Source organism: Chelmon rostratus, chromosome 23 (genome assembly GCF_017976325.1).
Source record: "Chelmon rostratus isolate fCheRos1 chromosome 23, fCheRos1.pri, whole genome shotgun sequence".
Classification (NCBI taxonomy): domain Eukaryota; kingdom Metazoa; phylum Chordata; class Actinopteri; order Chaetodontiformes; family Chaetodontidae; genus Chelmon; species Chelmon rostratus.
Genome location: NC_055680.1, coordinates 18,628,374 through 18,638,164, shown reverse-complemented (window position 1 = coordinate 18,638,164; position 9,791 = coordinate 18,628,374). Strand labels below are relative to the sequence as shown.

The following is a 9,791-nucleotide window of genomic DNA, read 5'->3' as shown; positions in this document are numbered from 1 at the left end:
ATGTCAGAAAGTCAGTTTACATTTTGGTCGTCATGGTCACCAGATGAGTAATGTTAAAAAGATAATTTATTGAGTTAGCTCAATTACTGGAGTATTTTTCATTTCTAACACTTAAGGCAGATTATTTTTGTCATTAAATTACGAAATCTATAATTTGTAGAAATCTTCCATCGTGTACCAGCTGAGTGGCTCTGCCTGCTGGTGGTGCAGGATGCTGGCGTCTCCCGTCACGTGACCTGAATGTTACAGCTCGTAGTTGACTGTCATGTTTGCTGGACAGACGGAGACATGGACACAGACTCTGGTCAAGTCAGCCTGCTGGTGGGCGAGGACGAGTTCGATGCGTCCCCCCTCAAAAACTTGGCTCTGGTCAATCTGTTGAAGAAGACTGGATACAGCTTGGTGCAGGAGAACGGACAGAGGAAGTACGGTGGACCCCCGCCAGGTGTGTGTGAAAAGAAAGCCAGGATCAGTGTTGTGATGTGATTGGCCAGGGGCTCAACCCACAAAGAAGGTTTAACTCAGCCCGGCTCTCTTTGAGTGATCTGGCTTTACTAAACCTAACCTGGGCGATCCTCAGTGACTGACAGGCTCTGTTAACTCTGGCTTTACTAAACCTAACCTGTGTGATCCTCAGTGACCGACAGGGTCTGTTAACTCTGGCTTTTCTAAACCTAACCTGGGCGATCCTCAGTGACCGACAGGCTCTGTTAATTCTGGCTTTACTAAACCTAACCTGTGTGATCCTCAGTGACCGACAGGCTCTGTTAACTCTGGCTTTACTAAACCTAACCTGGGCGATCCTCAGTGACCGACAGGCTCTGTTAACTCTGGCTTTACTAAACCTAACCTGGGCGATCCTCAGTGACCGACAGGCTCTGTTAACTCTGGCTTTACTAAACCTAACCTGGGCGATCCTCACTGACCGACAGGCTCTGTTAACTCTGGCTTTACTAAACCTAACCTGGGCGATCCTCAGTGACCGACAGGCTCTGTTAACTCTGGCTTTACCGATCCAGCTTAACCGATAAAGCATTAATGTAGCATCGTCTAAACGGACATGACTTTATAGTTTCAGTCACGTCAAAGTTACAAAAACTAAACGCAGCTGTGGAATCTAAACATCAGCAGTCAGAACAGATGGAAATAAAACACCAGATCACCAGATCCCGCCGCTTAATATTCAGTCCTGCATTAAATTTATTAATGACACTCTGGCTGCTCCTCATGATTACTTACATTATCAATGAATCTGTGTTTGTGCTCGATCGGCCAATCAATCATCAGAACTTCAGTTTCCTCCTCTGTAAAACAAAGAAATCCTGACGTCTGACCAGCTGGAACAAAGTTCAGTCCAGTTTTTATTAACGGGACACTGATTTTAGTCTTTTTAAACCAGTTTCTGTTTAAATAGTTTCTTATTAATGATCAGCTGACACTGATTGAAGTGTAAACTGATCATAATTTCAGATTTTATGCAGGTCTTTATTCTTCAAAACATACGATTCAGTTTTATTTATTAGTTGTGAAGTTTTTAATGATTGTAAGTAATTCTAAATGGCTTTAAATTAAAGTAGCTGATCAGTGTTTCTGGGTTCATACAAAGTCTTTTTGTTAATTTTAACAGTTGTATTTTAAAGGTTAGGCATTTGAAAATGCTCTTTGTTGAATATGATAAAATAAGCTTGATTGTTCAACACGGTGTTTGATCCGCTCATTAACTCGTGCAGTGTTTTAATATTTGAAATGAACGCTCTCGTCCGCTTTGTTTGTCGGCTCTCGGTGTTGAAAACGTACAAAGTTAATATGAACAGCGAGTAAAATAAAGTGAGGTTGTTGTTGGTATGAAGGAAGAATTTTACTCGTAAAAAGCTTCACATTAATATGAGGGCTGGAAGAACACCCAGCCAGCTGCTGGAAGCCGGACCGGCCGATGGGAACCGACCCAGAAACAAACCTCCTGTTCACATGAAGCTCCAGTGTTAGTGGGGGGGCTCATTAAATACAACACGCACACAGATTAGCGGTTCTTTGAATCTGTTGTACAGAAGCTGAAATCTGTTGTAGTAGAGTAAAATAACATGAAATCTGATCTCCAGTTCATGTGAGACGAGAGTGAAAGTATAAAACATCCTCAGTAAAAACTGTTCACTCAGGATGAAGCAGAAGCAACAAGAAAACAGGAAGCGCGATCTATCATCTGTTAGCATCTCTCGACAGACGCAGGTAGTTCAGTTCATCTCTGTAGCCGACAGGCCGCCAACCAACCTTCATCCAGACAAACTGCAGGGACAGAACACCTCCCACCGTCCAAAACATCCAGACATTACTGTTCAGATGAGCAGCACAGATCTCTCTTCCTTCATATCATCAGTCTGTGTGTGAAAGGCTTCAGTTCGCTGATTAGTGATTTTCACAAACATAAAACCTGGAATCAAAGAATCAGGTGACTGAGCGCAGCTCTGCTCTGTGAGCAGACATGAAGTTGAGTTCAGATAATGTCTGTCAGAGAAAGAAAACAGATCTTTATTAAAGTTAAATATGAGCTGACAGTGATATTTATCATCATCATCAATCTTTTTATGAACTGATTCGAGCTGAATGTGTGTAGAAACATGCAGCTTGTACTGAACTATGAGATCAGCTGATCCACTAAACAGCCTCTCAGAGCCCAGACCAGGTCGGCCGGGCCCCGGGATCAGCTCTCTCTGTCCTGGTTCTATCTGAGGCCTTAATTGATGGTCGCTGGGTGACAAAGATCTGAGAAATCTCCTGCGATTCATCGACTCTTTTGCTGCTTTTTCCTTCCCGCTGAACTGCAGCAGGTGTGAATGACGCTGTGTTCTGGTGCCGCAGGCTGGGAGGGGCCACGCCCGCCGCGGGGCTGCGAGCTGTTTGTGGGGAAGATCCCCAGAGACATGCATGAGGACGAGCTGGTCCCTCTGTTCGAGACAGCCGGCAGGATATACGAGTTCAGACTGATGCTGGAGTTCAGCGGCGAGAACCGCGGCTACGCCTTCATCAAGTACAGCAACAGGTAGCCGAGTGCGTCCCTCTCTGCTCCGCCACACCAAAGGTTTGACACTTTAATTCAGTCGCAGTCAATCAGAAACCAATTGTCATCAATTTCAGCAGCAGAATAACTAGGGGTGCACGATACTTATCGGGCCGATAACAGGAAATTGTCATGACGTCATTCCGATAAGTCCGATATCATCACGAACAGCCCCGATAACATATGTGTTTTTGTCAGCACGGCAGTGCCTCGCTCCCACTGTGAGACCCGAATGGCCTGCAGTGAATGCTGCATTCATGTGACGTTGGCATAATCAGAAAAACTCTTTGTCACTATGAAAAATCAAGAACACCCCCTCATGCCAGAAAACAACTCGTTAACTCGGTCATAATTTTGCTAGTTGCTGACTTCAATTAACATTCGCAGCATTTTTACACATGTTACACATGAGGAACAGAAACATGAACTTAAATAGGCCGAAAGAACGACTGGCAAACGAGGGAACGGGGGAATGTACGTTACACCTTGAATGCAGCATGCGGCACAGCGTGCTTATGAAAACAGAGTTCAGACTTCTTCAAAGTTTCCGAAGGAGACAGTTCGCTGTTTATTCATAACAAATGTTCCAAGCGAGTTCCACGAGGAGCGAGAAATGGCACGAGCTTTAATACCTGATCGGTCACCTGAAACAAAAAACAAACTAAAGACGCTAACGTTAGCAAGGCAGCCGCAAAGACTGACTGACTGACACACGTCGGCGAGGCTTTCGAAAAATCCAAGAAATTTGCCAAAGATGACCCACGGGCTCAGGTTATTGAAGATTTAATCATGGACATGATGGTGCTTGACTTGTTTACATAGATCAGTCTAAGTAAGGGATCATGTATCTTCCTTCAGGATGACATAGAAGCCCGATGCGAAGCGGGGGGGGGTTTATTTCTCCACAGGAACCTGCTCACTAAACGTTATCCCGCTTAGAACACAGCTTACTACTAAAGCATTCAATAATGTGACATAAAATAGTGATTAAAACACATTTTATTGATTTAAAATGAGCCTACTCGTCTGTCACATCTCTCACTGCGCAGCGGCTCTGAAAGTAAACACGTACGTTGCCTAGCAACCGCCTCTCACTGTGCGCCGCTGTTTTTGGTTGTGTTTGTGGTGTTGATGTCATGATGTTAGGTATATGTGTGTTATCGGTTATCAGTTTGATAAAATCGTTATCGTGCATCCCTAGGAATAACATTTTCAAATGAACACAGTACAGTTTCACACGATGAATGATGCTGAATCTCTGAAGTGGAATCTGAAGTGGGGGGGGGTCCTTTCTGTCATTATTTGGTGTTTTCTGTTTGAAAGCAGAGTCAGAAGTTGGATTGCAGCGACTTTCATTATTACAGTACGTTGTGATTAATGAAGTATTGGTGGTTATTGATCGTGGTCCAGAGAAGCGGCTCAGAGAGCCATCCGGATGCTGGACAACTACGAGATCCGTCCAGGGAGGTTCATCGGAGTCTGTCTGAGTCTGAACAACTGCCGCCTCTTCATCGGCTCCATCCCCGAAGTCATGAGCAAGCACGACATCATGAAGGTGATGACGCAGGTAGGAACAGCAGCAGCTTCACTCGGCCGCCCCCCCCTCACGGTCGTATCAGAACAGAAACTCTGAGCGAGGAGGGGGTGTCTCATACATGTGACTGAAGAGTGGAGACAAACAGGTTCCAGATCAGTCGTATCTGAAAACTCTGATTCAAACTCTGGAACAACAGCAGGAAGAGCGGAAAGTGATTGAAATGTGGAGCGAAGTGCTTTCTGAGGCGGTTCTGCCTTTAGAAATCCCCAAAACACCCAATGAAGAGCTCCTACAGGCACTTTGTGAATGATTTTCGGGACTCCGTCGCCTTCAGTTCTTTAAATGATCTTTTTAAACTTGGAAATTAAACGTACAAAAGTTGAGCAAAACTACGCAGCTGAACAAACCGCTCTGATTGGCTCAGCATTTAACAAGGCAAAGTTAAGGTACATGGCCAAAAGTGTGTGGACACGTTGGAACCCGGCTGCAGGGATTTGCAGAGCGACACACCAGATTCACACTGCGGCCACGTTTCTAATAACCGTTGTTTTGTCTACATTTGTTACGAAGCTGTGATCATAAAATGAAGATTTTTATCTGCAGCTCAGCAGCTGAGTAACAACTGCTGCCAAGAGAGCAGACCCCAGAGCAAAAATACACCGAAGCTGCTGTCCAAATACTTTTGGCCGTATGGTTGAAGTGCAGAAATCAGACTCCTTTCATCATTAACAACTTGAGGTGTGTGAGACCACGGTAATGGTTTCCATGGCAGCAGATGTTGCTGCTGACTGATGGAGCTCATGCGCCTCCACACTTTCTCCATGTTTCACTTTAACTCCCCGCTGTTCTCCCGGCTCATCTCATGTTGGCACATCTGTCTCCCAGGTGACAAACGGGGTGGTGGACGTGATCGTGTTTTCCAGCTACGCCGACAGGAGCAGAAACCGAGGTTTCGCCTTTGTCGAGTATGAATCCCACAAAGCGGCGGCGTTGGCCAGGAGGAATCTCAGATCAGGTACGCGCTCCGACTCTCCGCACCCGTCCAACATCTCCGTCGGCTTTTTGAGGACATCCGTCTTCTCTGCCGCACGTCTGTCCACCCGAGAGTCACCGCTGCTCTGCTTCTACGTGTCCTCTGAACTGACTCTGGGTCAGTTCCTGCGTCTGTCCAGCAGAGGGCGGTAGAACACTGCAGCAAACTGTCTGAAGGGGAGGTGGACTGTGACATCAGATACACACTAAGTGTCCAGTTTATTAGGTTTCAGCTCCTCTAAAGACGTGTTGATTTAACTGTTTGAACATTCTGGAGGATGTTGTTTGTGCTGCTGTTATTTTATCAGGTGTTTCTCTTGTTTCGCCTCCCCTCAGCCAAATAAACGGACAAAATGAACGCTGAAACGATCAGTGGATCGAGCTCATATTTTGATCGGCTGGTGTATTTGCTGGAGAAATTACTGCAACAGTTGCTCCTTTTAACTTCTTAATTTTGAGGATTTGCTGTTTTTCTTCTGATTGATCTGATAGCGAATCAATAATTAATGCTTCATGAGCCGAATGATCATTCAATCAGGAACATAAACAGGCAGATGAACTGATCATGAAAATAAAGAAAGAGCCGATGAACACCTCTCTGAATCAGAACATTATAACCTCGATGAAGGAGGATTCATTTCAGGGCTGCTTTAGCTTTAGCTTTAGCTAGCTGTACCTAGCTGAGTGTATAGAAATGGACTTGGGGCTCACACTCGTGTCAGCAGGAAACTGACTTCAGTCCACTGAATGAACCTGATTGGACAGGATGAGCACTCAGCCACGTGGAGCCTGTGGTAGAACGAAGCTGGGGGGTATCTGTCATACACAAACAGAACTTTAGACTGTAGTTGTTGAGTGAAAACACCCTTCCCTCTGTGACTGTGTGTTTTAATGGTGACTCTTCTCTGGACAAACGTCACGCGTGTCAGATGTCACACGTCTGAAACGTTTGAATGTTTCTCCTCGCTCGCCGTAGTCTCCACCTGCAGGACCACGGCGACCCGGCTGTGGAGGAAACGATGGTTGTCTGTGGTTTCCGGCGTGTCGTCAGCGTGAAACCGTACGCAGGTGATGTCTGGACGCGTTCAGCGAGTCCAGATGTTGAATCTGACGAGTCGTGGTCCCGATGTGTTCAACAGGAAACTTCCAGCTGTGGGGTCAACACATCCAGGTGAACTGGGCCAAGCCGGACAGACACGGACGAGGAGGCGACGCGGCGGTTCAGAGTCCTTCACGTCAGTATCCAAGAGTCTGATGTGTGTGTGTTTGTTCAGTCTCCTGTGAGGAAACTCGTTCTGTGATCGATGATAAACGAGGAAATATTGATGAAGTTACCGACGAGAGGAGGACTCTACAACGAGTCAGGAGGGGGGGCGACTTCAGCATCCAAAACATCGGTCCAGTCATTCAAACATGTCCACAGACGTTCTTTAACTTTTGCTTTTGTCAGATGAAACTGGGCGTCAGTATGTCGGACTTTTAGTGAATTTCACATGTGCAGAGTCTCTTGTGGACTAAGCTAAAGATAACTAGAGCTTTCCATTCCAACGTACCTACTTCTGGGTGGACTGTACACGAATGTTTGGAAAGCAGGAATAATGAAAGCGAAGGCGTCTTTGACTAAATGAGAATTATGGTATTTATTACAGGATTCAGGACACGGCTAACATGGGGGTGGTCTGGAGGTTACAGAGGAAGCTAAGGTAGCCAAGTTAAGCTAAGTCAGGATTCACCAACACGGTGCCCGCGGGCGCCAGGTCGCCCCTGAGGACCACATGAGTGGCCCCCTGCCTGTTCTAAAAATAGCTCAAATAACTTACCAGTTGTTCTTGTCGCGCTTACAAAACTGGAAATGACAATATATATAAAAAAAAACTTCAAAACTAAGTTGGTGAATATGGTTATACTTGCTAAACATCAGCACGTTAGCATTTTCATTATGAACATGTTAGCATGCTGATGTTAGCACGCTAACCTTGTTGCTGATGCTATATGTGAATAAAAGGCGTCACTATGGCAATGTCAGTGTGACAACTACATTTCAGTTTTTTGTCACATGACATTGTTCCTCAACTGCTTTCTCTCTGTACCACACTGACCCTGCTGTCATTTCAGATCCAGCCACCTGGATCAGATCCACATCCCCTGACCCCCCCTGCCTGCCTGCACCCCTGTTCCCACAGCTGTTCTAAAGACTCCTCGTTGTTTCCAGCTGCTGAAGCTTCAGTCCTCTGAGGCTTCAGATCAGCTTCAGCATCTGAAGCCGTCAAAGCTGGCTCGGCGGGATGACGCGGACAGACTGTTCAGAATCCGTCAGGTTAAAAGCTCGTTGTCGTCGTCTGTTTTTAGTTGTTGTGTTTGTGGCGTTGTGTGCGTTTCTCCAGCTCTAATATTCTTCAGTTGCTGTATTTCCTTTATTTGTTTTTGCTGGTGTTGATTTTAGCAGTCATGTGCCTCCTCCTCAAATAAAGTTTTGTGAATTTGAATTCATTTGCTCCTTACGGCAGTTTTTTTTCCCACATTTTCACCTTTTTGTATTTAAATTATCCACCAGATCGTCGACAGATGATGGGAGAGCTGGCAAAGACTCAGGTCTGTTATTTATATGCAAGATAACATTTTCTAGCTGTTAGAGGGTCCTGGTTCTGCACGAGCGATGGAGAAACAAGAGGAACCAAAGGGATGGCGCTAGGACCCCGGGGACGTCCATAGTGGTGGGACTGGCACAGGTGGGCACAGCAGGAGCTGGGTGCGCTGATCAGGTGTGTCCAGGTTTATTACTTCTGTCACTGATGAAGATGAAGTTCAGAGTTTCTGACATGTGAGTCTGGTTTTTCGTCCCTTATTGAAGTGATTTGTCTTCAGCTTTTCTGAGTTTAAATAACAGATCTGAGCTTTGTTGGACCTCTTCAACACGTTTTCTGTCTTTTTGGAGTCGATCTCGGGTCCTGGCCTTCAGATGCGTCCTCATGTAGTCATGATCGTGGACTACAGGAGGCAGCAGGGAGGCGGGTCCCTCCCCATCCAAAGGGTCCTCGGCGTGCACATCACCGAGGACCTCTCCTGGACACCAACGAAGGGCCGATGCTTCGAAAAGCGGCGAGTTCGTCTGAAGACAGTCTTTTTACAATAGATCCCAGTGAGCAGAAGGAGGCCTGATCATCTACCTGTTACTCTGAAAAATAGGCCGAGTCACTCAAAAAAGTAAATGAATCAGTATGAACTGCGTCTGTGATTGAACAATGAATTCAGCGATATAATTAATGCTATTTCTTCTATGCTAACACTTCATGGGACTGTATCAGTCATCTAAACCTAAAAATCCTGCAGCTAGTTGGTGTGGTGTGAGAACTTCTCAAGCCAAATGAAAATAGGGTTCATGCAAGATATGAACCAATACCCTTACTGAATGAGAACATTTAGAAATACAGGCCTGTCTCGTATATAAATGCCTTCAAGTAAAAGCCTGTTACCCCTGTACTCGGGTTAAATCCAGACCCAGCTTGTCATGTCTCGTCGTGTCTGTTGATGTGTTTTGTTCACTCGCGTCATGTTTTGTCTTGCACTTCCTGTTTTATTGTGAAACCTCACTCTCCTCTCATTTCAGACCCTTGACTTCCTGGTGTCCTTCCCGCCTGTCTGATTGTCTTCCCCGCCCTGATCGTCTCCACCTGTTCCTTGTTACCTCGTGTATATATAGTCCGCGTCTCCCTTTGTCTTGTGCCAGATCGTCTTGTGCCATGTCGTGAACCAGCTTTGAAAAAGATCCTTGATTCCTTGTTTTTGCATCATTAAGATAAGCGAGTGGTCCGAGTGTTTGTGTTTGTTAGTGGGGGTGCAATCTGAAGGTGCTGCCTTGCGTTCTGGAAAGAAAATGTCTCTGACATGTACACCACTTTCTGCTCACAATCCCATAATGCAATGTTCCACTTCTCATAGATGTGAAAAGGACTGTCGAGCGCGTCTGCAGCTGTCAGGGACGACGCGGTTCACCTCGGCAGAAACACTCAAACTGTGCTAATACTGACGTTTGATGTACGTTTAGCTCACCTCACAGGGATTTCACTTGAGGAAGATAAATTCATTTGGACTGTTTTAAAATGTTCTGAGAGATGGCAGAATATTCATCATTGATCAGGATCGCCTCCGTACGGGGAAGAAGGATCA

General features: G+C 45.7%; 1 pseudogene; it reads left to right on the top strand.

Annotated features, from left to right (window-relative positions):
- The first annotated feature begins 240 nt into the window (after nt 1–240).
- LOC121626996 lies at nt 241–8,757 on the top strand (annotated as a pseudogene).
- Nucleotides 8,758–9,791: the final 1,034 nt, after the last annotated feature.